The sequence below is a fragment of the Hylobates moloch genome, unplaced genomic scaffold (assembly GCF_009828535.3).
Source record: "Hylobates moloch isolate HMO894 unplaced genomic scaffold, HMol_V3 SCAFFOLD_5, whole genome shotgun sequence".
NCBI classification, from domain to species: domain Eukaryota; kingdom Metazoa; phylum Chordata; class Mammalia; order Primates; family Hylobatidae; genus Hylobates; species Hylobates moloch.
The window spans coordinates 23,159,493-23,185,690 of NW_026652280.1; positions in this window are offsets into that span (position 1 = coordinate 23,159,493).

Here is a 26,198-nt window from a genome sequence, read left to right on the forward strand (position 1 = left end):
TTTTTTTTTTTTTTTTTTTTCATTAATTAAGCTCTTTCTAAGAGACAGGTGGCATTAGGTGCTATTATTCCAGTGGTAAACAAGAGAGCTAAGGTCCCTGCTTTCGTGAAGCTTATATTCTGGGACAAGAGACACAAGCAAGAAATGAAGACATAAAATCATAAAGTAATGACAAATTATGATAAATCTGAAATTAAATGAGTGAAACAAATGATGAAACAGATATTAACTAGGGGTAGAGGGTAGAAGTTGTTTAGATGTAGTGATCAGGGATAACTATTTAGAAGAATTGCCACTTGAGCTACGAACTGTAGGATGAAAATGAGCCAGCCATGTGGAGACCTGGGAGAAGAATCTACCCCCCAAAGGGAACAAGGGCAACAATACCTTAAATACAATGTCATAATTACAAAAAAAGACCCCTCAAAAATGCCAGTTATCAGCAGATGGCAGTATCCATATAGATAAGAAAAGAAATATAGGTCAATAGAGTTTGAAATATCCACTTGTTTCAGATTGCCATGTCTTAAATTGGATGTCCAGTATGATTCACCCTAATTTAGAATGAGTAAGTAGCTATATTTTTAAAGCTAACTCAAGTCAAAATTACCAGCCCCTGTTGACACCCTACTACCTGAAAGGTTCTTCTCTCTAAGGGTCCCTGCCACAGTTGCTTCTTCTCACTTTCCTTTCTAAGCTTCTTTTTCTGTATTCAACTTGTTTTATTTTTATTTTTTTTATTTTTCCATAGGTTTTGGGGTACAGGTGGTGTTTGATTACATGAGTAAGTTCTTTAGTGGTGATTTGTGAGATTTTGGTGAACCCCTCACCCGAGCAGTATATACTGCACCCTATTTGTAGTCTTTTATCTTTTGTCCCCCCTCCCACTCTTCCCCCCAAATCCCCTAAGTCCGTTGTATCATTCTTATGCCTTTGTGTCCTCATAGCCTAGTTCCTACATATCAATGAGAACATACAATATTTGGTTGTCCATTCTTGAGTTACTTCATTTAGTAGTCTCTAATATCATCCAAGTCACTGCAAATGCTGTTAATTCATTCCTTTTTATGACTGAGTAGTATTCCTCATTTTATATATATACCACAGCTTCTTTATACACTTGTTGATTGATGGGCATTTGGGTTGGTTCCATGGTTTTGCAATTGTGAATTGTGCTGCTATAAACATGCATGTGCAAGTGTCTTTTTTGTATAATGACTTCTTTTCCTCTGGGTAGACATCCAGTAGTGGGATTGCTGGATCAAATGGTAGTTCTAGTTTTAGTTCTTTAAGGATTCTCCACACTGTTTTCCATAGTGGCTTTACTAGTTTACATTCCCACCAGCAGTGTAGAAGTGTTCCCTGATCACCACATCCACGCCAACATCTACTGTTTTTTGATTTTTTTGATTATGGCCATTTTTGCAGGAGTAAGGTGATATCACATTTGTGGTTTTGATTTGCATTTCTCTGATTATTAGTGATGTTGAGCATTTTTTCATATGTTTGTTGGCCATTTGTATGTCTTCTCTTGAGAATTGCCTATTCATGTCCTTAGCCTACTTTTTGATGGGATAGTTTATTTTTTTTTCTTGCTGATTTGTTTGAGTACATTGCAGATTCTGGATATTAGTCCTTTGTCAGATATATAGATTGTAAAGATTTTCTCCCACTCTGTGGGTTGCCTGTTTACTCTACTGACTAAGCTCTTTAGTTTAATTAAGTCTCAGCTATCTATCTTTGTTTTTGTTGCATTTCTTTTGGGCTCTTGGTCATGAAATCCTTGCCTAAGCCAATGTCTAGAAGCGGTTTTCCAATGTTATCTTCCAGTGTTTATAGTTTCAGGTCTTAGATTTAAGGCCTTAATCCATCTTGAGTTGATTTTTATATAAAGTGAGAGATGAGGATCCAGTTTCATTCTCCTTCATGTGGCTAGCCAATTATCCCAGCATCATTTGTTGAAAAGGGTGTCCTTTCCTCACTTTATGTTTTTGTTTGCTTCGTCGAAGATCAGTTGGCTATAAGTATTTGGGCTTATTTCTGGGTTCTCTGTTCTGTTCCGTTGGTCTCTGTGCCTATTTTTATACTAGTGCTATGCTGTTTTAGTGACTACGGCCTTACAGTATAGTTTGAAATCAGGTAGTGTGATGCCTCCAGATTTGTTCTTTTTGCTTAGTCTTGCTTTGGCTATGCAGGTTTTTTTTGGTTCCATATTAATTTTAGAATTGTTTTTTTCTAATTCTATTAAGAATGATGGTGGTATTTTGATGGGATTGCATTGAATTTGTAGATTGCTTTTGGCAGTGTGGTCATTTTCACAACATCGATTCTACCCATTCATGAGCATGGGATGTGTTTCTATTTGTTTGTGTCGTCTATGATTTCTTTCAACATTATTTTGTAGTTTTCCTTGTAGAGGTCTTTCGCCTCCTTGGTTAGGTATATTCCTAAGTATTTTATTTATTTTTTTGCAGCTATTATAAAAGGGGTTGGGTTCTTGATTTGATTCTCCGCTTGCTCGCTACTGTTGTGTAGGAGAGCTACTGATTTGTGTACCTTAATCTTGTATCCGGAAACTTTGCTGAATTCAGTTCTAGGAGATTTCTGGAGGAGTCTTTAGAGTTTTCAAGGTAAACAATCATATAGTCAGCAAACAAGGACAGTTTGACTTCCTCTTTACCAATTTGCATGCCTTATGCCTTTTATTTCTTTCTCTTGTCTGAATTCTCTGACTAGGACTTCCGGTACTATGTTGAAGAGGAGTGGTGAGAGTGGGTATACCTGTCTTATTCCAGTTCTCAGAGGGAATGATTTCAACTTTTCCCCATTCAGTATTATGTTTGCTGTGGGTTTGTCATAGATGGCTTTTATTACATTAAGTATGTCCCTTGTATGCCAATTTTGCTGAGAGTTTTAATCATAAAGCGATGCTGAATTTTGTCAAATAATTTTCCTGCATCTATTGAGATGATCATGTGATTTTTATTTTTAATTCTGTTTATGTGGTGTATCACATTTATTGACCTGCATATGTTAAACCATCCCTGCATCCCTGGTATGAAACCCACTTGATCATGGTTTATTATCTTTTTGATATGTTGTTGGATTCAGTTATCTAGTATTTTGTTAAGGATATTAGCATCTATGTTCATCAGGGATATCGGCCTGTAGTTTTCTTTTTTGGTTATGTCCTTTCCTGGTTTTGGTATTAGGGTGATGCTGGCTTCATCGAATGTATTAGGGAGGATTCCCTCTTTCTCTATCTTGTGGCATAGTGTAAATAGGATTGCTACCAATTCTTCTTTGAATGTCTGGTAGAATTCTGCTCTGAATCCATCTGGTTCTGGCCTTTTTTTGTTGGTAATTTTTAAATTACCATTTCAATCTCGCTGCTTGTTATTGGTCTGTTTAGGGTATCTAATTCCTCCCGATTTAAGCCAGGAGGATTATATTTTTCCAGGAATTTATCCATCTCTTCTAGGTTTTCTAGTTTATATGCACAAAGGTGTTTATAGTAGCCTTGAATGATCTTTTGTATTTCTGCGGTGTCAGTTGTAATGTCTCCTGTTTTGTTTCTTATTGAGATTATTTAGATTTTCTCTCTTCTTTTCTTGGTTAATCTTGCTAATGGTCTATCAATTTTATTTATCTTTTCAAAGAACCAGATTTTCATTTCATTTATCTTTTGTTGCAAGGTTTAAATGAGGTAATGCTTTTAAAGCACTTAGCTGAGTGTATAGGAAATTCTAAGTAATAGCTGTGCTTGTCATTATTAATATTATTATTGCTGTCTTTGAGTGGAGATATATAGAGAAATATTGACAGGAGTGGAGGGCACTCCAATGCACCCTCATGATGGAAAGTCAGCTCTCCAATTTTGTGATTGGCACAAATGATGAATTCCTGAATCTTGGTTGACAATGGGAGCATTTTTTCAGCCCAACATACAACTGGTGAGTCACAAAGCAAGTTTTCCAATCTGGTTTATTGCTTCTTGATTAGTAGAGCTTTCTCCAAAATTCTGGTAAGAGTTTGACTGTAAATCCCAGTTTTCTTATTCTGTGGTGTTTCATCTTCTGGGTCTTCATAGATTTTATTTTTTTTATTTTTTTTTAATTTTTGAGATGGAGTCTCGCTCTGTCACCCAGGCTGGAGTGCAGTGGCAAGATCTCAGCTCACTGCAACCTCCGCCTCCTGGTTTCAAGTGATTCTCCTGCCTCAGCCTCCTGAATAGTTGGGATTACAGGTGTGCACCACCACATCCGGCTAATTTTTGTATTTTTAGTAGAGATGGGGTTTCACCATGTTAGGCTGGTCTCGTACTCCTGACCTCATGATCCACCCGCCTCAGCCTCCCAAAGTGCTGAGATTATAGGCGTGAGCCACTGTGCCCAGCCCATAGATATTTTCATGGAAAGGCTGATGGTGGTGTGTCCAGAGTTGTAATCCAGTTATAATTTTAAATTGGAAGGCTCAGGTTTGCTTCCTTACAGTTTTCAAATACAAATTATCAAATTTCACCAGTTAGATACATAAAAATAAAACATGTTGCATAGGGGATTTCTTTAACTTCCTAGAGTTGCTATCAGCAGTTCTGCTTTTATCCAGATTTCGTTTATTAAATGTGTTCTCTAAGCCAGGGATGATGGAACCTTCTCTTTTGCTTCATTATCGTGTTGATACTATATCATTCTCATATGATACCATAATGGAATTACATGTTTTGCATTCTTATGGACCTTTTAAACCACTTATTTGTATTTTCTACAGCATTGTTCAGGATCAAGCACAGAGAGGAATTAAATGCCCTTGGCACTGAAATTTGAATGTATTTGAAAAGGATGCTTGAACTCCACTGTATGATATAGCACTCCTGCTGAAACCATTGTTATGCTAAAAAAAATAAATCTTGGGGTATAGATTATCTCTCCATGTTATGGAAAGATACATTTTTAGTTGCAATGTTTTGAGATAACCTCGATTTGGCTCGCTACAGTTCAGATTCATAGCTGCTGTATTTTCTTGTTGATGGGAGTGCTGGGAGGAGCTTTTTTGGTAGTGATGGAAAGAATAGCTTTCCATGGGTAGGGGTGGTACTGTCCAGCCTGAGTTTTGCTAAGGCTGCATCCAATTACCCACTAATAAATTTAGCACTGACGTGGCACTTAATTGTAAAGTGTTTTCAGTTCTCTGAAAAAGTCTCCTCGGATGTAGGTTATTACCATTATCACCCCATTGTTCACAGATTCTAATGTAATTCCATATGTCCCATGGGTTTTGGGTTTCTTTAGTTAATTTATTTCCATTAATATTTACTGAGGTGACATTTGGTTGTTTGCACCATGACAAATGGTGAGGGTAGAGTGCCTTGTTCTGTGGTTGGGTCATTGGGACATTGAGACATGGAAAGGATGCCTTTCTTTTGAGCATAAGAAATGCAAGAAAACGGGCCAATTAGCCCTGCAAGAGTGCGGAAGATGCCAGGGACATGTGGTTAAGTTACATAACCATGAGAAAGTCGAAAGAGGTACCGTTCTAAGGTCAGAGAAACGGGGTCACTGCCTTGGGGATCTGGCCTTATCTCAGATGTGCTGACATTCATGGGGCCATCGAGGCTCTAGTTTCTCCAGTATCTATTCCTGATGATAAATAAGCTAGTGGAAAGGTAGATACTAACCTGAACTACAAAGACTCAGTATGGCCAAGGATTTTTCCAGCAATGCTCTCCTGAAAACTGTCAGCAAATTCTGCTCACTTGTCTCTTCCAGTCTGTTCTGGGGCTTTAGACAGTCACTTGAGAGTATACTGGTTATAAAAATCCCTTTTTTAAAGTCCATGGGACAAAGCAGAATCCACCCTCAGTTTAAATTAGAGCCACATCTTAGGAATCAAAGTTGCACTGAACTGTCATCTGTCTCAGGGGAGAGGGAGGTAGGGAAAGACATCACTATTTCCTGTGTTTGAGATGATGTGTTAGGTAGTTTACACACATTGTTTTGTTTAATCCTCACATCAGTCCCCTGAAGGTTTTCTTATCATTATCTCCTTTTCATAGAGAGGAAACTGAGGCCAGGAGATGTGTTTAACTTGTCCACAGTACCATGGTGTCCATGAGTCTGGATTCAGTCCTAGTAAACCACTGGTTCTCAAACTTCAGCAGGTATCTGAATCACTAGGAGAGCTCTTTAAAACACGAATGGCTAGTCCTCATTTCTAGAATTGCTAATTAATTTGGTTTGGGGCGGGGCTCAAGAATTTGCCTTTCTGTGTCTTTTGCAGCAACCTGGATGGAGCTGGAGGCCACTATTCTTTTTTTTTGAGGCAGAGTTTCACTATTGTTGCCCAGGCTGGAGTGCAATGGTGTGATCTTGGCTCACTGCAACCTCCACCTCCCAGGTTCAAGCAATTCTCCTGCCTCAGCCTCCTGAGTAGCTGGCATTACAGGCATGTGCCACCATGCCCAGCTAATTTTTTGCATTTTTAGTAGAGACCGGGTTTCTCCATGTTGGTCAGGCTGGTCTTGAATTCCTGACTTCGGGTGATCCTCCTGCCTCGGCCTCCCAAAGTGCTGGGATTATAGGCATGAGCCACCGGGCCCTGCCTGGAGGCCATTATTCTAAGTGAGGTAACTCAGGAATGGAAAACCAAATATCCTATATTCTCATTTATAAGTAGGAGCTAAGCTATGGGTATGCAGAGACATGCATAGTGGTATAATGGACTTTGGAGACTCAGAAGGGGGAGGGTAGGAGGGGGATGTGGGATTAAAAGGTAAATATTAGGTACAACGTATACTATTGGGATAAAGTGTGCACTGAAATCTCAGAATTCACCACTATGCAGTTCATCCATGTAATCTAAAACCATTTGTACCCCAAAGGGTATTGAAATAGAAACATTTTATTTTTTTAAAAAAGAATGTGCATTTTTAAAACAAGTTCCCAGGTGAGTCTGAAGCTGCTGGTTTCTAGACCACTCTTTGAGAACCCTGTTTTACATGATACTGTATCTTCAGAAACATGAGTCTAACGGGACAGGTAGGCTTGGTTGACCGACTTAGGATTTTAATTCTAAACATGAATCCAAACCCCATTAAAGGTACTCAGCCTGCTTTTGCAGATGTCCCCTGGGTCCCTGGGTTCATTTTAAATTACCCACTCTATGGTATTCTATTATAGCAGCAAAAAATGGACTGAGACAGAGGTGATCCCACTCAACCTTGGTAGATGAGCTGGGAAGTGATAGGAAAGGAAAGGAAGCCAATAAAGGGCTCAACCTCATGCCACTTACCTCCATGGGCAGCTGAAGGTCTGTCTTGCTGAAGAATTCTGGCAGCCATCTGGAGTTACCCAAATGGAGGGGTGAAGAAGGTGGGAGTATTTATCTACTCCCCTCCATTCACCTTTGGCTGAGAGCTGTTTCTGGGGCATTAACTTTCCCACACTTCTGGCTTCTCCTACTCCTAAGGCCAGAATAGACCCTTCAGGCAGAATGTGAGCAAGCTTCAAGGTGTGCAGACCTGAATGCCCCCAAGTGGTATTGATAGGCATCTGCTCCACCAGAGCGAGAAAATAAAGGAGGAACAAGAGAACCCAAAAGACATGCAGGGGCTCCTACTGTTTCTTGCCCGCTGCTTTCTTCTAGAACACACACGTTTTTGGCTTTTTCTGTTCAAGCCCATCCTTTCAGCCTTTCAGGGTGCCTTCATGTTACTTTGTCCTTGAGCATGTTTATCACATCTCCCAATTTAGTCCCATTTGAAAATTTAATTAACAGGCTATTTACCCCTCTTCCGTATCATTAATGAAGATATTAAATAAGACCAGATCAAGGATCAATCCCTGAAGCTCCCTTCTTTATCCTCCCTGCCCCCGCCCCTTCCCTGTTGCATTTTCTCACGACTCAGCGACCATTTACTGTCACTTTGGCCCGCCAGGCCTTCAAGCCATTTCTTGGTCCTTGTCACAAGTCATAACCAAGATAATCTAAGTGAATTTGTCAAAGAGCATTTAATGTGACACTGTGTTAAATGTACTGCTCTAATCACAGAGTATTAGCTGCATTTCCTTTGACCAGCTAATTTTTCAGTTCTCTCAGTAAATAGTTTCCTGAGGCAAGCATTCAAACAAATTTTAATAAATCCCAGTGTTGGTAGAGCTTTATTGTGGGGGGAAAAAAAACCCTGATGATGCCGCTTACTTTATAACTATAATATTTCTGTGAGAGGGGTGAAAACATACAAACATACATATATTTTATAGGTGGGGTCAAATGATTCATCTAACACACCCAAACAAGACACTTGAGCCCACAAACAAGTCCTGATCCTGCCTCTGATTGATTTCCGACGTCCACTTGTTTCCACCACCCCATAAAGGCTTTTAAAACCTATCTGGCTGACATGGTTTGGCTGTGACCCCACCCAAATCTCATCTTGAGTTGTAGCTCCCATAATCCCCATGTGTTGTGGGAGGGACCCAGTGGGAGGTAACTGAATCATGAGGGCAGGTTTTCTTGTGCTGTTCTCGTGATAGTGAATAAGTCTCTTGTGATCTGATGGTTTTATAAAGGGCAGTTGCCCTCCTCACGCTCTCTTGCCTGCTGCTATGTAAGACGTGCCTTTGCTCCTCCTTCACCTTCCGTCATGATTGTGAAACCTCCCCAGCCATGTGGAACTGTGAGTCCATTAAGTCTCTTTTTCTTCACAAATTGCCCAGTCTCAGGTATGTCTTCAGTATGTATCAGTATCATGCATTGGATATGGAGATAACCATCCTCCCTGACACTAGGTACTAGGCAGCAATACCTTGACTTTGCTAGAATTAATCCCCCCAGCCCAATTTATTTTTTAATTTATCAAACATATCTTTTTACTTTCATAATAAATGGAACAAGAAATTATGAAAATGTTATTTTATTAAGGCATCTTAATGCCTAAGATATATGGAAATATAGAATCTGAGAGTTAGAAAAGACATTAGAAGTTATCAGTTTAGGCCTTCTTAATCTGGGGTCCGTGGGTGTCTTGAAATTCTGTGTGCTTTTCTGCATACCTGTGCATTTGCTTCCATGGCTTTTGACAGCATTTCCTGGGATATCACAGTCCAACTCCTGCTTTCAAAAGGAATGTGAACCCCGAGATGGGCAGATCATCTAAGGTCAGGAGTTCAAGACCAGCCTGGCCAACATGGTGAAACCCTGTCTATACTAAAAATACAAAAATTAGCCAGGCATGGTGGTGCATGCCTATAATCCCAGGTACTTGGTGGGGTGAGACAAGAGAATCGCTTGAACCTGGGATGTGGAGGTTGCAGTGAGTTGAGATCGCACCACTACACTCCAGCCTGGGTGACAGAGCAAGATCCTATCTCAAAAAAAAAAAAAAAAAAAAGGAATATGGACCACTGAGAGTTGAAAGTGTTTAATGCTAATGCAACCCACCAAGTATTCCCAGCTGTGGTCTACCTCTGGACACATTTATTTATCCATGCAGATGTGGAAACAGGCACGCTATGGTAAGCTTGGGAGGCCTCCAAAGTGAGCCTTTTGCAAACTGTGAGCTTTTCCAGGCCTTGGTATCTCAGTCTCCCTTTTCTTTCAGCCCATGCCACGTATGTTGATTGATGCTCCCAACACCTCAAAATAGCCCTTTCCATTGGTGGACAGAGAGTTCTTAGAAAGTCTTTTTTTAGAAAAAATATTGAATTAAAAATAGTCTTCTGGGACTATGAGCAAGCCATCTAATAACTTTTCCACACAGCACAATTCTTCTATTTGATGGTAGCCTGTATGTCCTCCCAAGAGATCTTTTGCATGAACGTCTTTAGTTCTCACAACAGGTACTAAGAGGATGTGGTTTTAGCCATTCCACTCACCCAGCTGACCTCTCCTGGACACCCTCCAGCTTTTCAACATTCTCCTTAATGAGTTAGTCACTTGGAACTTAAGCCAGGTGAACTCTAACCTGTTCATGTGCAGTTGATTTCTAAAGCTTTTTAAAAAATCAATCAAGTAATCAGCAAGAGTTTATATCCCTTAAATGCTTCATATAAATACTTAAAGTCTGAAGGCAAAACAAGATGTAGAGAGACTCAGGGATGTATCAACATGCATAAGTTTAAGGGGGGAGAAGCAATTTTATCAAATCTTGGTTCTTGAAGCCCTCATGAGGAGAGGAAGTGTGATTTTAAATAGTGTGCAGAGACATCTAAAACAGCGGTTCTTCGGCATGGGAAATACTGTAGCCACATTAGCACAAATCAAGTCAGTGGTACTAAACTCTACTGGTGGTCATTGTATTCATTACTGTCATGCATTCATGGGAAAATAAATGCTAGTTTCACTTAAGAATGTTCTTAATGAAGCAATAACAGTTATTAAGTTTATTCAATCTCAGCTCTTATCTTTTTTGGGTTCTGTGGAAAGTGTGTGTTTATTTCTTTTTTATCTTAAAAATAGGCATTCTGACTGGTGTGAGATGGTATCTCATTTTGGTTTTGATTTACATTTCTCTAGTGATTAGTGATATTGAGCATTTTTTCATATGCTTGTGGGCTACATGTATGTCTTCTTTTGAAAAATGTCTGTTCATATCTTTTGCCTGCTTTCTAATGGGGTAGCTTGAGTTTTGCTTGCAAATTTGTTTAAGTTCCTTATAGATTCTGGATAGTAGACTTTTGTCAGTTGTATAGTTTGCAAATATTTTCTCCCATTCTGTAGGCTGTCTGTTTACTCTGTTGATAGTTTCTTTTGCTGTGCAGAAGCTCTTTAGTTTAATGAGATTCAATTTGTCAATGTTTGTTTTTCTTGCAATTGCTTTTGGTGTCCTTGTCATGAAATCTTTGCCAAATCCTATGTCCAGAATGGTATTTCCTTAGTTATCTTCTGGTGTTTTTATAGTTTAAAATTTTACATTTCTCTTTAATACATCTTGACTTGATTTTTACATGTGGTATAAGGTAGGGTCTAGTTTCAATCATCTGCCTATGGCTAGCCAGTTATCTCAGCACCATTTATTAAGTGGGGAGCCCTTTCCTCATTTCTTGTTTTTGTCAGCTTTGTCAAAGATCAGATGGTTGTAGATGTGTGGCACTATTTCCGTACTCTGTCCTCTGTTCCATTGGCCTACGTGTCTGTGTTTGTACCAGTACTGTGCTGTTTTGGTTATTGTAGCCCTGTGGTATAGCTTAAATTTGGGTAATGTGATGCCTCCAGCTTTGTTCTTTTTGCTTAGGATTACCTTGGCTATTCGGGCTCTTTTTTGGTTCCATATGAATTTTAAAATAGTTTTTTCTAATTCTATGCAGAATATCATTGGTAGTTTGATAGGAGTAGCATTGAATCTGTAAATTGCTTTGGGCAGTATGGCCATTTTAACAGTATTGATTCTTCCTATCCATACATGTGGTATGCTTTCTATTTGTTTGTGTCATCTATGATTTCTTTGAGCAGTGTGAGATCTTCACTTCCTTGGTTAGCTGTATTCCTAGGTATTTTGTTCTTTTTGTGGCAATTGTAAATGGGATTGCATTCCTGATTTGGCTCTCGCCTTGGATGTTGTTGGTATATAGGAATGTCAGTGATTTTTGAATGTTGATTTTGTACCCTGAAACTTTGGTGAAGTTGTTTATCGGATCAAGGAGCTTTTGGGTAGAGACTGTAAGGTTTTCTAGATATAGAATCATCTTTTCTGCAAACAGGGATAGTTTGACTTCCTTTTTTCCTATCTGGATGCCTTTTATTTCTTTCTCTTGCCTGATTGCTCTTGCCTGAACTTCCAATACTATGTTGAATAGGAGTAGTGAGAGAGGGCATCCTTGTCTTGTGACAGCTTTCAAGGGAATGCTTCTAGCTTTTCCCCAATCACATGATGTTGGCCATGTTTTGTAATAGATGACTCTTATAATATTTTGTAGTATGTTCCTTCAATACCTAGTTTACTGAAGATTTTTAACATGAAGCGGTGTTGAATTTTATTGAAAGCCTTTTCTGCATCTATTGAGATAATCAGATGGTTTTTGTTTTTAGTTCTCTTTATGTGATTAATCACATTTATTGATTTGCATATATTGAACTAAACTTGCATCCCAGGGATAGAGCCTAGTTAATAATGGTGGATTAGCTTTTTGATGTGCTGTTGGACTCAGTTTGCTGGTACTTTGTTGAAGATTTTTGTATCTGTGTTCATCAAGGATATTGGCCTGAAGGTTTCTTTTTTTGTTGTGTCTCTGCCAGATTTTGGTTTCAGGATGATGTTGGCCTCACACAATGAGTTGAGAAGGAATTCCTCCACCTTATTTTTTTTTAATAGTTTCAGTAGGAACAGCATCAGCTCTTCTTTATATATCTGGTAGAATTTGGCTGTGAATCTGTCTGGTCCTGGGCTTTTTTTTGGTTGGCAGGCCTTTTATTACTGATTCAATTTAGGAACTTACTATTTACCTGTTTAGGAATTCAATTTCTTACTGGTTCAGTCTTGGAAAGTAGTATGCATCCAGGAATTTATCCGTTTCTTCTAAATCTTCTAGTTTGTGTGCATACAGTTGTTCATAGTAGTCTCTGATGGTTTTTTGCATTTCTGTGAAGTCAGTGGTAACATCTCTTTTTTCATTTCAAATTGTGTTTATTTGGATCTTCTCTCTTTTTTTCTTAATTAGTCTAGCTAGTGGTTAATCTACCTTATTAATTTTTTCAAAACAACAACTCCTGGATTCATTAATCTTCTGTATTTTTTTGTGTGTGTTTCAATTTCTTCAGTTCAGCTCTGATTTTGTTTATTTCTTGTCCTCTGCTAGCTTTGGGGTTGGTTTGCTCTTGCTTCTCTAGTTCTTCTAGTTGTGATGATAAGTTGTTAATTTGAGATCTTTCTAACTTTTTGAGGTGGGTGTTTATTGCTATAAACTTCCCTCTTAACATGTCCTTAGCTACGTCCTAGAGATTCTGGTACATTGTATCTTTGTTTTCATCAGTTTCAAAGAATGTCTTGATTTCTGTCTTAATTTCATTGTTTACCCAAAAGTCATTCAGCAGTAGGTTGTTTAATTTCCATGTAATTGTATGGTTTTGAGTTATTTTCTGGGTTTCTATTTGTATTGTGCTGTGGTCCACGATTGTGGTTGGTATGATTTCATTTTTTTTTTTTTTAATTTGCTGAGTATTGTTTTGTGTCTGATTGTGTGGTCAGTTTTTGAGTACTTACTATATGGCAATGAGAAGAATATACATGTTGGTTTGGGGTGGAGAGTTCTGTTGATGTCTGTTAGATCCATTTGGTCAAGTGTTGAGCTCAGGTCCTAAATATCTTTGTTAATTTTCTGCCTCAATAATCTAGTACTGTTAGTAGCATGTTGAAATTTCCCACTATTATTGTGTGGGAATCTAAGTCTCTAAGAACCTGCTTTATGAAAGTAGGTGCTCCTGTGTTGGGTGCATATATATTTAGGACATTTAGGTCTTCTTGTTGAAATGAACCCTATATCTTTATATAATGTCTTTCTTTATCTTTTCTAATTTTTGTTGGTTTAAAGTCCATTTTGTCTGAAATTAGGATTGCAAACCCTGCTTTTTAAGTGTTTTACTTAGTAGATTTTGATGAGTAGATTTTTCTCCATCCCTTTATTTTGAGTCTATGGGTGTTGTTGCATGTGAGATGGGTCTCTTGAAGGCAGCACACCATTGGGTCTTGCTTTTTTCTAAACCAGTTTGCCACTCTGTGCCTTTTAATTGGGACATTTAGTCCATTTACATTCAAGGTTAGTATTGATATGTGTGGATTTGATCCTGTCATCATGTTGTTAGCTGGTTATTAGGTAGGCTTGCTTGTGTGGTTTCTTTATAGTATCACTATTCTATGTACTTAAGTGTGTTTTTGTAGTGGCTGGAAATGGTCTTTCCTTTCCATATTTAATATTCCTTTCAGGACCTCTTGTAAAGCAGGTCTGATGGCAATAAATTCCCTTAGCATTTGCTTGTCTGAAAAGAATCTTATTTCTCCTTCACTTATGAAGCTTAGTTTGGCTGGATATGAAATTCTTTGCTGATTTTTTTTTTCATTAACAATGCTGAATATAGGCCTCCAATCTCTTCTGATTTGTAGGGTTCCTGCTGAAAGGTCCATGTCAACCTGATGGGTTTCCCTTTGTAGGTGACCTACCCCTTCTGTCTAGCTGCCTTTAACTTTTTTTTTTTTTTCATTTCAACTTTGGAGAATCTGATGATTATGTGCTTTGGGGATGGTCTTCTTGTGTAACATCTCACAGGGGTTCTCTGCATTTTCTGAATTTGAATGTTGGTCTCTAGTGAGGTTGGGGAAGTTTTCATGGCCGATATTCTGAAATATGTTTTCAAGTTTGCATGCTTTCTCTCTGTCTTTTTCAAGGATGCCAGTTAGTCATAGATTTGGTCTCTTTACATAATCCATATTTCTCAGAGGTTTTGTTCATTCTTATTTATTCATTTTTCTTTATTTTTGTCTGACTGAGTTATTTCTGAGACCCAGTCTTTGAACTGAGATTCTTTCCTCACCCTGGTCTAATCTGCTGTTAATACTCATGATTGTATTATGCAATTCTTGTAGTGTGTTTTTCAGCTCTATCAGATCAGTTTGGTTCTTTTTATAATGGCTATTTCATCGATTAGCTCCTGTATTTTTATTTTAATTATGATTCTTTACTTCCTTGGATTGGCTTTTGACATCTTGTGAATCTTGATGATCTTCACTCCTATCCATATTGTGAATTCTATTTCTGTCATTTCAGCCCACTTAAGAACCCTTGTTGGGGTACTAGTGTGTTCATTTGGAGGAAAAAAGGCACTCTGGCTTTTTGAGTTGCCAGAGTTCTTGTGCTCGTTCTTTCTAATTTGTGTGGTCTGACGTTCCTTCAGTCTTTGAAGTTGATGTCTTTTGGATGGATTTTTTTTGCCTTTATCTTCTTTGATTCCCATGGGAGTTTGATTATGCTATAAAGTGGATTCAGCTGACTGGCTTCAATTCTAATCAGCTCATGGGTTTTGGAGGAGCTTTCTCTGATTACTCTCTCTACGCTTGCATTTTTTTGTTGTTAGATGTTTTGGTCCAGAGGGCTTTCTCAGGCAGGGGCCATGGTTGGCAGAAAAGCTGTATCCTTGCCAGGTCAGCCCTAATCTAATCTGCTGTCTGTGTCCTCCCTGGGGAAACACAGGGCTGTTCCTGGCCACTGAGTTCAGGTGGAAGCAGGACCACTGGGTTGGAAGCTCTCTAGGTGTCACTCATCTGACTATGGGAGGTAGGGGTCAGTGGAGTTGTCCACCCTGCCATCCAGGTGTTTCCAGGGCAACAGCAGGCTGTGCTCCTTGGCAAATTCAGGCAGAAATAGGACTGCTGAGCTGTAAGTTCTAGCAGGCATGGCTTGCCTGGCTGCAAGCAGTGGAGGTGGATGGGGCTGTTACCTTGCTGTTTGGATTCCTCCTTGGACAAGAGGTCATGCCCACTGTCCGAGTTCCCACGGAAGCAAAATTACTGGGCTGGAAGCTCTAGTAGACATTGCATGCCTGGCTATCAGTGGTGGGGGTGGGTGGGGTCACATGCTCTGCTGCCTGGGTGCTTCCCAGGATATCAGGAGGCTGCATCCTCCAGCTGAGTTCCCACAGAAACAGGACCACTGGGCCAGAAGCTCTAGCAGATGTTGTCCACCTGACTACCAGTAGCAGGGGTGGCTGGTGAGTATATCTTTTTAACATTTTGTATGATTAAATGGGAAAGATGGATAAGACACTTCTGATGCTAAATGAGGTATGATGGTCACCTTGAGGAAAAGTACTTGCGAGATCATTTGTGCTGTGAACTGATCTAGCCATTTTTTTCATGGAATACCATTTTTGCTTGAAAGAACAACTGGCAGAAAAGTGAGACTTATTCAGATCTGTTATTTGGCAGACACGTTCTAAAAAATGAAAAAAGTGAACCTGTCACTTCAAGGGAAACAACTGACAGAAGTTGTTGCCTATGATAAAAATTTGAGCTTTCAAGTGAAAATTAGAATTTTGGAAGACTTCTATCTACCACCACGAACTTGACAGGTTCACAATACTTAAAGACTTTTGTGATGAGATTGATGGTGATAGTAACAAATACAATTTTTTAATATTGTATAATTAAATGTGTCAACATTTGAAAGATCTGCATAACTCAGGGAACCAATATTTTCCAAATGAATAATGCATGACGATATAAAATCACGCATGGGCAACCAATCCATTAGTGTGTAAGATAGACCAACTGATTTTACAGTAACAGATTACAAACATTTCACTGATATGGTTTCACATCCCATATTAAAACCGACTTTAAGAAATTACCCATGTTGGGTGTTGGGTGTCAAAGAAGAAAATCTATAATTATCTAAAAAGGTTATGAAAACACTTCTCCGTTTTCCATCTATAGATCTGCATGATAAGTCTTGATTTGCCTTTACTAATCCAACGTATTCCAACAAATAAGATGCAGAAGCAGATATGACCATCCAACTATCTTCCATCAAACCAGATACTAAAGAAATTTGTAAAAGTGTAAAATAATGTCACTCTTCCCACTGCTCTTGTTTTGTAGCAGAATTAGTTTTCACAAAGATATGTATGTTAACATATAAAGAGATTGTGAGTGCTATTTTAAGATGCATTAGTATTTTTTAGAATTTCTCAGTTTTAACATCTAATATAATAGGTACTCATAATCCACACAGACAAAAGCTCATTGGTATTCTTGATGATTTTTAAAAAGTGTCAAAAGGTCCTCGGACCAAAAAGTTTGAGAACCATTGAACTAAAAACCAGAGTGGAAGATGAATGGATAACTGAACAGGAGAAGGGATTAAATAAACTGGAAATGATGTGGTGGATGGGATTAAAAGTGCAGGTAATAGAGAAGACTGAGATATGAAAAGCATGCAAGAGGTAGGCCTGGAGTGATGATTGGTCTGCAAGGAGCACTTATGGAGTACAGAAGTAATTTATGACAAAATCAAGAAAAGAGATCAAGGAATCAAAAAACAAATCAAAAAAATTGAAAGAACTTGTATTATGAGCTTTGAAAATGAGAACATTTGAATATAATTGTTACACTCCTTATGCCTCTTTGTGCTAATGATCAAATGGGCTTAAATAGTAGCATAGGAATCTGAGCCACAGAGATGGGATAAAAGTATTTCATATTTTGGACTATTGGAATATTTATTTAGTAATAATGCTCTAATTTATTGGGTATAATCTATGTGCACAGTAATATACTAGGTACTTTATTATTTTATTTTAGAACCTCTTAAAGTGAATTTACGTTTGCATGTGTATTATTAGCATAAATTTCAACAAATTTTATTTGAGTGGTGTTCAGCCAAGAAAGGTGAAAAGCTAGTATATCCTAGGTTTGATCCTAAACATGATTTCAGTTTTAGACTTTAAAATGATGTGGACATTTTTCCAAAGAAACTATTCTCTCTTTCTTTTCCTTTCTTTCTTTCTTTTCCTTCCTTCCTTTCTTTCTTTCTTTTTCTTTCCTTTCTTTCTTTCTTTCTCTCTCTCTCTCTCTCTCTCTCTCTTTCTTTCTTCGTTGTAGGCCTTCTTCTTCACTTTTTTTTTTTGGTGACATTGCTTTTTAATCCTCATTCAGACAATGCAATCCACATAAAGCATTAGAGAGAATCCTTTTGTATAGTGTATTTTGCTTAGGTACTGAGCAAACTGAGTATCATCAACTCTGATGATTTACCCTAAGATAGCTCTTCTCCATTCCTTCTCCATGCATCTACTTCTCTTTGACCTGTCCGAAGAAGCGTTTGTTAGAGCTTCTCTATGTAAGGGGTGTCTTTCCTTGACAGCTTTATGATTCACCTTTATTTGACTGTTCCAGGTTTGTACTTGGTCTTCTGTCCTTAAATTAGAGGCATATTTCATTCATTTTTTTTTTGGAGTAAAAGAAAATTTCATAGACAATTTTTTTGTTTATGGTTCACAGGTCTTGAAACTCCTGATTTGATCTTTCCCCTCCATTTCTTTGAATTATCACTTCATCCAGTCTCATTCTCTTCAAAATATAGTATGAAGTAATTCATCTTAATGGAGTGATTGACTTCCTCATGCTCTCATCCAAACGCAGAACAAATCTGCAACCTGGGTGAACAGTGGTCTTAGGGTCTGGGGTGCTAGCCACCCCTGAGAATGCTCAGATTGCCCAAGACCTCTCAGAAAAATGTACCCACCTCAACTATTCCCGTTAATTCACCACACTCAGTACTCACAAAGGTTACCCCCATTTAATTCTTGCAATGGCTTTATATCAAGTTTTTAGCCAGTGAAACTAACCAATGGAGAAGTTTACTAACTTTCCCAAAGCTCAAAGAGAAACAGAGGCAGAACTGGGATTTGAACCTAAAAATATCTGACTCTGAACTCTACATTCTCCACTTTCTCTAAGGATGCTTTAAAAACAGTATCAAATCTCAACTTCTGGCAAATTTAGGTCATGCTCAACTAATTTATCCCTAGGAATTCTTATGCTGTGGGTTTGACATGTAAGAAAATAAGAAACCATTCATTAAAGATGATGGATAAAAATAAATGAAACAGAATCACCTACATATTTTTCTCTTATATTGCCAATTGCTTTTAAGTGTTCTGTTGAATACCAGGAAAGTGTCAAGGAGTCATAGATACAGCACAGAAGGTCTTCACTTCATTTGCTTCATCCTTGAAAAAAGACTAAATTGTAATAGAACAACTCAGATTCCTTTTCTGGTTTCTATCTTTTATAAGAAAATTCGTTTTGATTTTCATGGCGCAAAATATAAAGTACTTCATCTACTAACCAACATCTACTCAGTTATTCCTATGACTCCAATTGAAATTATGTCCAAATGCTTCCATGAAAGAACCATCTTGTTGATTTGTATTTTATGTTAATGGAATGGTAATGGAGATTGTAAAATCCATTTATTTTAATGTTATCTTAGATTATGAGTAATGATTAAGTAGAAAATCTTCACCTTCAAAAGCATGTACATGATAAAGGTTTTTCTTTTTTAAAAGTAAAGAGAGAAAGAGAGAAACAAACCTCAACCCCCACATACCCAAATCTTCTCTAAGACACACATGGAATCTTTTAAATTACATTTGTATCAAATTAACTTGGGTGGTCTGAGAGTCATCAGGCATGCAGAAAAGGGTTCTCTTAAAAAGCTAATTTAAGAAAGTTGTTAGGGAATTGACAATAGAAGCAACCTGTTCCCTTGTTGTCAATGTGTTTTCTTTTAGGGAAACTTGCTCTTTCCTGCCCATGCTGAAAATATCTACATCTCTCCAAGAGCTCAGTCTTAACATCTTCATGGGTGGCTCCAAGTGGCTGCCTTTTTTACCATGTGCAGAGTGACAGCTTCTCCATATGCTTTTTCAAATAGTATAATGATTAAAATATTGTTGGGTAGACTCATATGTGTGCATTTAAGTCAACAGCATTCAAAACTTACCAACTTTTTTGTAGCCAAATAATATTTCAGCAATTCAATTATTCTTTAGAAAATGAACAACTCTGGAAAATTTTGTTTATTGCATTGCTCTCTAAAATATCCAAAGGATGGTGGTGCACTATGAAACCATAAACAGCAGGGGTAGATTGTGAATGCTGAGCTGCTGTTAGAGGAAGGAATTAGAAAACAGAGGGCAGGGTGGGAATAGGATTGATGAAGTGCATATTTGTACAGGACTATCATGACTCAGCTGGGGAGCCACCTGTATTGCCTCCGGAAATGATAATGATGCTGATCTCAGCTAGAATTTATATAAAGGCTTATTAAAACAAGACAAAACAAAACTCATAATATATGGTATGCCTCTTCTCAGGACAAACTTCAAAGATTTTGGGAAAGGTTGGTTTGTGAGACCAAAGAATGGATGCTTGATTCCATCTAGTTCATATTCAAATTGTTCATCCAGGTGAAGTGTTGGACTTTGTACCATTTTATCCTTTAATGAATATATATTGAATACTTACCATAGTAAGTATTTAGTTCCCAGTGCTGGAAATCCCATCAGCCTGTATTGGCTACTAGCAATATGTGTCACTTCCAAGATCTGTAATTAGGGAAAGGAGTTTTTTGTTATAAATATCCAACACTCATTCAATAATGACTTGATGCTAGGCACTGTTCTAAGTGCTTGATTTCTGCTAAACTCATTTAATCTCATAATTTTAAGAAGTATAATAATAACCCTATCATTATTTCCATTTTACAGATGAGAAAACTGAGGCACAGAAAGATTAATTAACTTATCCATTTTATTAGTCTATTCTCATGCTGCTAAAAAGAACTGCCTGAGACTAGATAAATTATAAAGGAAAGAGATTTAAATGACTCACAGCTCTTCAGGGCTGGGAAGGCCTCAGGAAACCTACAGTCATGGCAGAAGGGGAAGCAAACATGTCCTTCTTCACATGGTGGCAGGAAGGAGAAGAATGAGAGCGAGTGAAGGGGGAAGTTCCTTCTAAAACCATCAGATCTCATGAGAACTTATTAACTATCATGAGAATAGCATGGGGGAACTGCCCCCATAATTCAGTTACCTCCCACCAGGTCCCTCATACAACATGTGGGGATTATGGAAACTACAATTGAAGATGAGATTTGGGTGGGGATACAGCCAAATCGTATCATTTCACTCGGTCTCCTCCCAAATCTCATCCCTCACATTTCAAACACAATCATGCCTTTCCAACAGTCCCCCAAAGTCTTAGCTCATTCGAGCATTAACTTAAAAGTCCAAATCCAAAGTCTCATCTAAGACAAGGCAAGTCTGCCTATGAGCCTGTAAAATCAAAAGCAAGTTAGTTACTTCCTAAGTATGATGGAGGTACAGGTATTGAGTAAATACACCCATTCCAAATAAGAGAAATTGGCCAAAACAAAGGAGCTACAGGCCTCATGCAAGTCTGAAATCCGACTAGGCAGTAATTAAATCTTAAAGCTCTGAAATCTCCTTTGACTTCATGTCTCACATCCAGGTCACACTGATGCAAGAGATGGGATCCCACAGTCTTGGGCAGCTCTGCCCCTGCGCCCCTGTGGCTTTGCAGGGTACAACCCCTCTCCAGGCTGCTTTCATGAGCTGGTGTTGAGTGCCTGCAGTTTTTCAGGCACATAGGTGCAAGCTGCCAGTGGATCTACCATTCTGGGGTCTGTAGGACCATGGCCTCTCTTCACTAGGCAGTGTCCCACTGGGGAACTGTGTGGGGGCTCCAACCCCACATTTCCCTTCCACACTGCCCTAGCAGAGGTTCTCCATGAGGGCCCCACCCCTGCAGCAGATGTCTGCCTTGATATTCAGGCATTTCTTTATCCTCTGAAATCTAGGCAGAGGTTCCCAAACCTCAATTCCTGACTTCTGTGCATCCACAGGCCCAACACAATGTGGAAGCTGCCAAGGTTTGGGGCTTGCACCCTCTGAAGCCATGGCTGGAGCTGTGCCTTGGCCCCTTTTAGCCACAGCTGGAGTGGCTGGGACACAGGGCACCAAGTCCCTAAGTTGCACACAGCAGGGGAGCCCTGGGCCCAGCCCACAAAACCATTTTTTCCTCTTAGGCCTGGGAGGGGTTCCTTTGAAGGTCTCTGACATGCCCTGGAGATATTTTTCCTATTATTTTGGTGAAAAACATTCAGCTCCTCTTTACTTATGCAAATTTCTGCGATGGAGTTGAATATCTCCCCAGAAAAATGGGTTTTTCTTTTCTATTGCATTGCCAGGCTGCAAATTTTCCAAACTTTTATGCTGTGCTTCCTCTTGAATGCTTTGGTTCTTAGAAATTTATTCTGCCAGATACTCTAAATTATCTCTCTCAAGTTCAAAATTCCACAGATCCCTAGGCAGGGACAGAATGTGTCCAGCCTCTTTGATAAAGCATAGCAAGATTCACCTTTGCTCCAGTTTCCAACAAGTTCCTCATGTCCATCTGAGACCTCCTCAGCCTGGACTTCATTGTCCATATCACTATCAGCATTTTAGTCAAAGCCATACAACAAGTGTCTAGGAAGTTCCAAACTTTCCCACACCTTCCTGTCTTCTGAGCCTTTCAAGTCTCTAGAAAGTTCCAAACTTTCCCACATTTTCCTGTCTTCTTCTGAGCCCTCCAAACTGTTCCAACCTCTGCCTGTTGCCCAGTTTCAAAGTCACTTCCATGTTTTTCAGTATCCTTTTAGCAGTGCCCCACTCTCTCTGTACCAATTTACTGTATTAGTCTGTTGTCACATTGCTATAAAGAACTGCCCATGACTGGGTAATTTATAAAGAAAAGAGGTTTAATTGACTCACAGTTCTGCAGGGCTGGGAAGGCCTCAGGAAACTTACAATCATTGCGGAAGGGAAAGCAAACAAGTCCTGCTTCACATGGTAGGAGGAAGGAGAAGAATGAGAGCCAAGTGAAGGGAGAAGCTCCTTCTAAAACCATCAGATCTCTTGAGAACTTACTCACTGTCATGAGAATAGCATAGGGGAAACCACCTCCGTGATTCAATCACCTCCCACTGGGTCTCTCCCATGACACGTGGGGATGATGGGAACTACACAGTTCAAGATGAGATTTGGGTGGGGAGACAGCCAAACGATATCACCCATGGTCACTTTGTAAGTGGCAGGACTGAGGCTTGAACCTGCACAGTTTGTCTCCATTGTCTGTGCTCAAGGGCAAACCTCCCCCATTACTTGGGTTCAAAGATTGATGAATGGGATCTCAATGGTGTCCTGATTTTTTGGCTACTCCTCAGGATGAGAGGTCAGGCTAACCTGGCTTCTCTGTAGTGTTCCTTAAGGAGGCTACTGTTCAGATTGGGGCTGGTTCTTCACAAGCTCTGTCTCACTTAGGGCAGGTGTATCAGTTATCTGAGAGTGCTAGTTCAAATACAAATCCTGCCCCACTTCTGATTCTCTGCCTGCTGGGTGAGGCCTGAGAATGATGAGTGGTTCCTGATGGCTCATGCAGTCCACATTGGAGAACTGATAACATTTTAAAGACAAGTTCCAAAAGCCTGAATGCCTTACAAGTGCCTTCCATTATGTTTCCTAAGGGGCATCTTTCAGCGTGTACAGAGCAGTCACTTTGTGGGTCCAAGATTGAATTTTGTTTTTTTGTTTTTCCTCATTTATTTAACCCTTTTGAACCCAAATGATTTCATGTGCAAAACAGTACCCCCTTTGCGTATCTCAACAGAGTGTTACAACAACACTTTAAAAACTCTAACATGCTATACAAATATAAGACATTAGTATTCGTTGTTGTTTTTCCTGCTTATCTCAAGTACTGTCAACTTCACATATGCACTGTTAATAGCCCGCTTTTGAATTGAGTCAACATTTTTGTGATTCTTAATGGACTTGTGTGTATTTCATTTGGGAGCTATGTACTGCTGCTTCTGGCTGGCTCTGGGAGTAACAAGATGAGGAACAAGAAAGGACACAGAGGAGAGGGGCTGGCAGCTGCCAAATTCAGCCAAAAGTTTAGAAAGACACTTAGGTCAGATGAGTGAGGTGCCCATACTAGACTCTTGGCAACAGGCAATCTAAATCCAGCATGGGGGTTTGAAGCTTCCAGGGAACGCACGACTCCGGTGGAATGTGTGGCCGCCCTCCTGCAGTATTTGCTGTTAGAAAAAGGACACTTGGGCAGCCAAAAAGATAGCATCACCAGAGGCTGTATTTTGGCCATGGCAGCTGGGGTATGTGTGTGCGAGGGGAGGAGTTGGGAAGTGGATTGGGAAGAAGGAAGACGGAGAGATAGAGAGAGAGAAAGAGAGAGAGAGAGAGACACTGAGGGGGAAGAGAGAGGAAGAGAGAAAGAATGACAGAGAGAGAAAGAGAGAGGGAAGGAGAGAGAAAGAGAAAAAGAAATGGGAGAGACAGAGAAAAAGAATGAAAAAGTGAGAGAAAGGCAGAAGAGAGAGGAAGAGAAAAAGAATGACACAGGGAGAAAAAGAGAAAGAGAGAGGAGAAAGTAGCTTTAGGGAAATTTCTCATGGAGCCACTGTATAAGGTTTGCATTAACTCTGCATCATTTATTCAACTTATTCACCTCTTTATTATTATTATTTTTTTGAGACGGAGTCTCGCTCTGTCACCCAAGCCGGAGTGCAGTGACGTGATCTCAGCTCACTTCAAGCTCCGCCTCCTGGGTTCACACCATTCTCCTGCCTCAGCCTCCCGAGTAGCTGGGACTACAGGGGCCCGCCACCACACCCGGCTAATTTTTTTTGTATTTTTAGTAGAGACAGGGTTTCACTGTGTCAGCCAGGATGGTCTTGATCTCCTGACCTCGTGATCCACCTGCCTCGGCCTCCCAAAGTGCTGGGATTACAGGCGTGAGCCACCGCGCCTGGCCTTTTTTTTTTTTTTTTTTTTTTTAGACAGAGTCTGGCTCTGTTTCCCAGGCTGGAGTTCAGTGGCACAATCTCGGCTCATGGCAAGCTCCGCCTCCCGGGTTCACGCCATTCTCCTGCCTCAGCGTCCTGAGTGGCTGGGACTACAGGCGCCGGCCACCTTGCCAGGCCATTTTTTTTTTTTTTTTGTATTTTTAATAGAGACAAGGTTTCACCGTGTTAGCCAGGATGGTCTCGATCTCCTGACCTAGTGATCGTCCCACCTCAGCCTCCCAAAGTGCTAGGTCATTCACCTTTCTATGTTCTGTATGTTTATTCTGCTGCATCTCTTTTAGATATATCAGTGTTGCCTCCTTTTGATATACCTGAAGCTGTGGCTACATGATGCCACTTGACCAATGGTTTTGCACAGGATGTCTTGTCATATCAGTAAAGTAATCAGCTATTTAGGTGAATAGTTGACCTAATCTCCCTCATAAATACATCATTATGTGATATATACCAAGTATGTAGAGCCCCAAAAGACAGCAGCTCCTTCTATAAGCAATAGGGTTTCTGGCACAACCCAATGTATAAAGAAAAGCTAACTTAGTTAAGTATACACTTGTTTTGATGATAAAAAAAAATGTTGAGGCAACTATGTGAACTATTTCAGGTAGAAGAGATTAGAATTATTTTGTATGACCTGTGCAAGATCTTTCTTGTTTTTAGTGGCAAATAGCTCGAAGTTCCTAATCTGTTTGAAGCCTGATCTGTTATGGCACCCAAAACATATTCTTCTGTTTGTTTTATTACATTTGCTTACTTGGAATATTGGGTGGAATCAGTAGAATTCAGAAGTGACTATAGAACTTCATGGCGATAAACTTAATAGGGATTTTATCTTTTGGTTCTTTCAGGTGAAAGTAGTATATATGTCAAAGTACCCAAAGGATTCCTAAATGGAGCTGTATGCTTAGTTCATTCATTCATTCCTTCAGTGAAGAACATTGCTTCCTGGGCATGCCTGTGTTAGATACTTCCATCGGGGAGGGAAAGATTTATAAATCTCAATTCCCCTCACCCTAGTTCAAGTCAATAAAATAATAGTATTCAGGTTCAGAATTTTTTCTGAAAACTAAGCAATAAAAATATGTGCAATATTTTATGCAATGCTAATAATTTTCAGTGCCTATAATTTAAAGAGATGGTATATTTTATATAAATATTAGTATAGTGATTTCTTTCAATTTTATAATGGTCAGTACCTTTTTGTTATTTTTGTGATTTTCCAAGACTTGAGACATTTTTAGGAACAGAAAATTTCCTCACATGTTGAAACCTTTTGGTAATTCCCTTTTGTTGAACACGTCCTTTCAGATGAATATTAAAATGTTAAATGAAAGAAAAGAATAGAGAAGTTATAGGCTAGAGAATTATAGAGCTAGGGAAAGAGAGATGCCATTCCAGAATTCAATAGCCTAACCTCCAGACAATTAAATTAATATTAAGGTAGAATGAAGTGAAACTAGATTGCTTACATTACTTTCATCTGGTCATATTCCTTGAAGAATTCCTGTTTCCATGAATATTTAGCTTTCCTAGACTCAGGAATGAATCTGATTTTTACCTTGAGGAAACACATACTGTACATGTCCTGAAAAACACAAATGCAAATTCAATGAAACCCGTTAATATTGAACCCACCTGTATTGAATCCCTGTGTATAGCAATCAAATTGGAAATCCAGGTCTATTACACGCACATGTAATATTTCTAGACTATATCAAATTCCATCCTATATCCAATTTTTTCCTCGGGTTCCTAGAAATT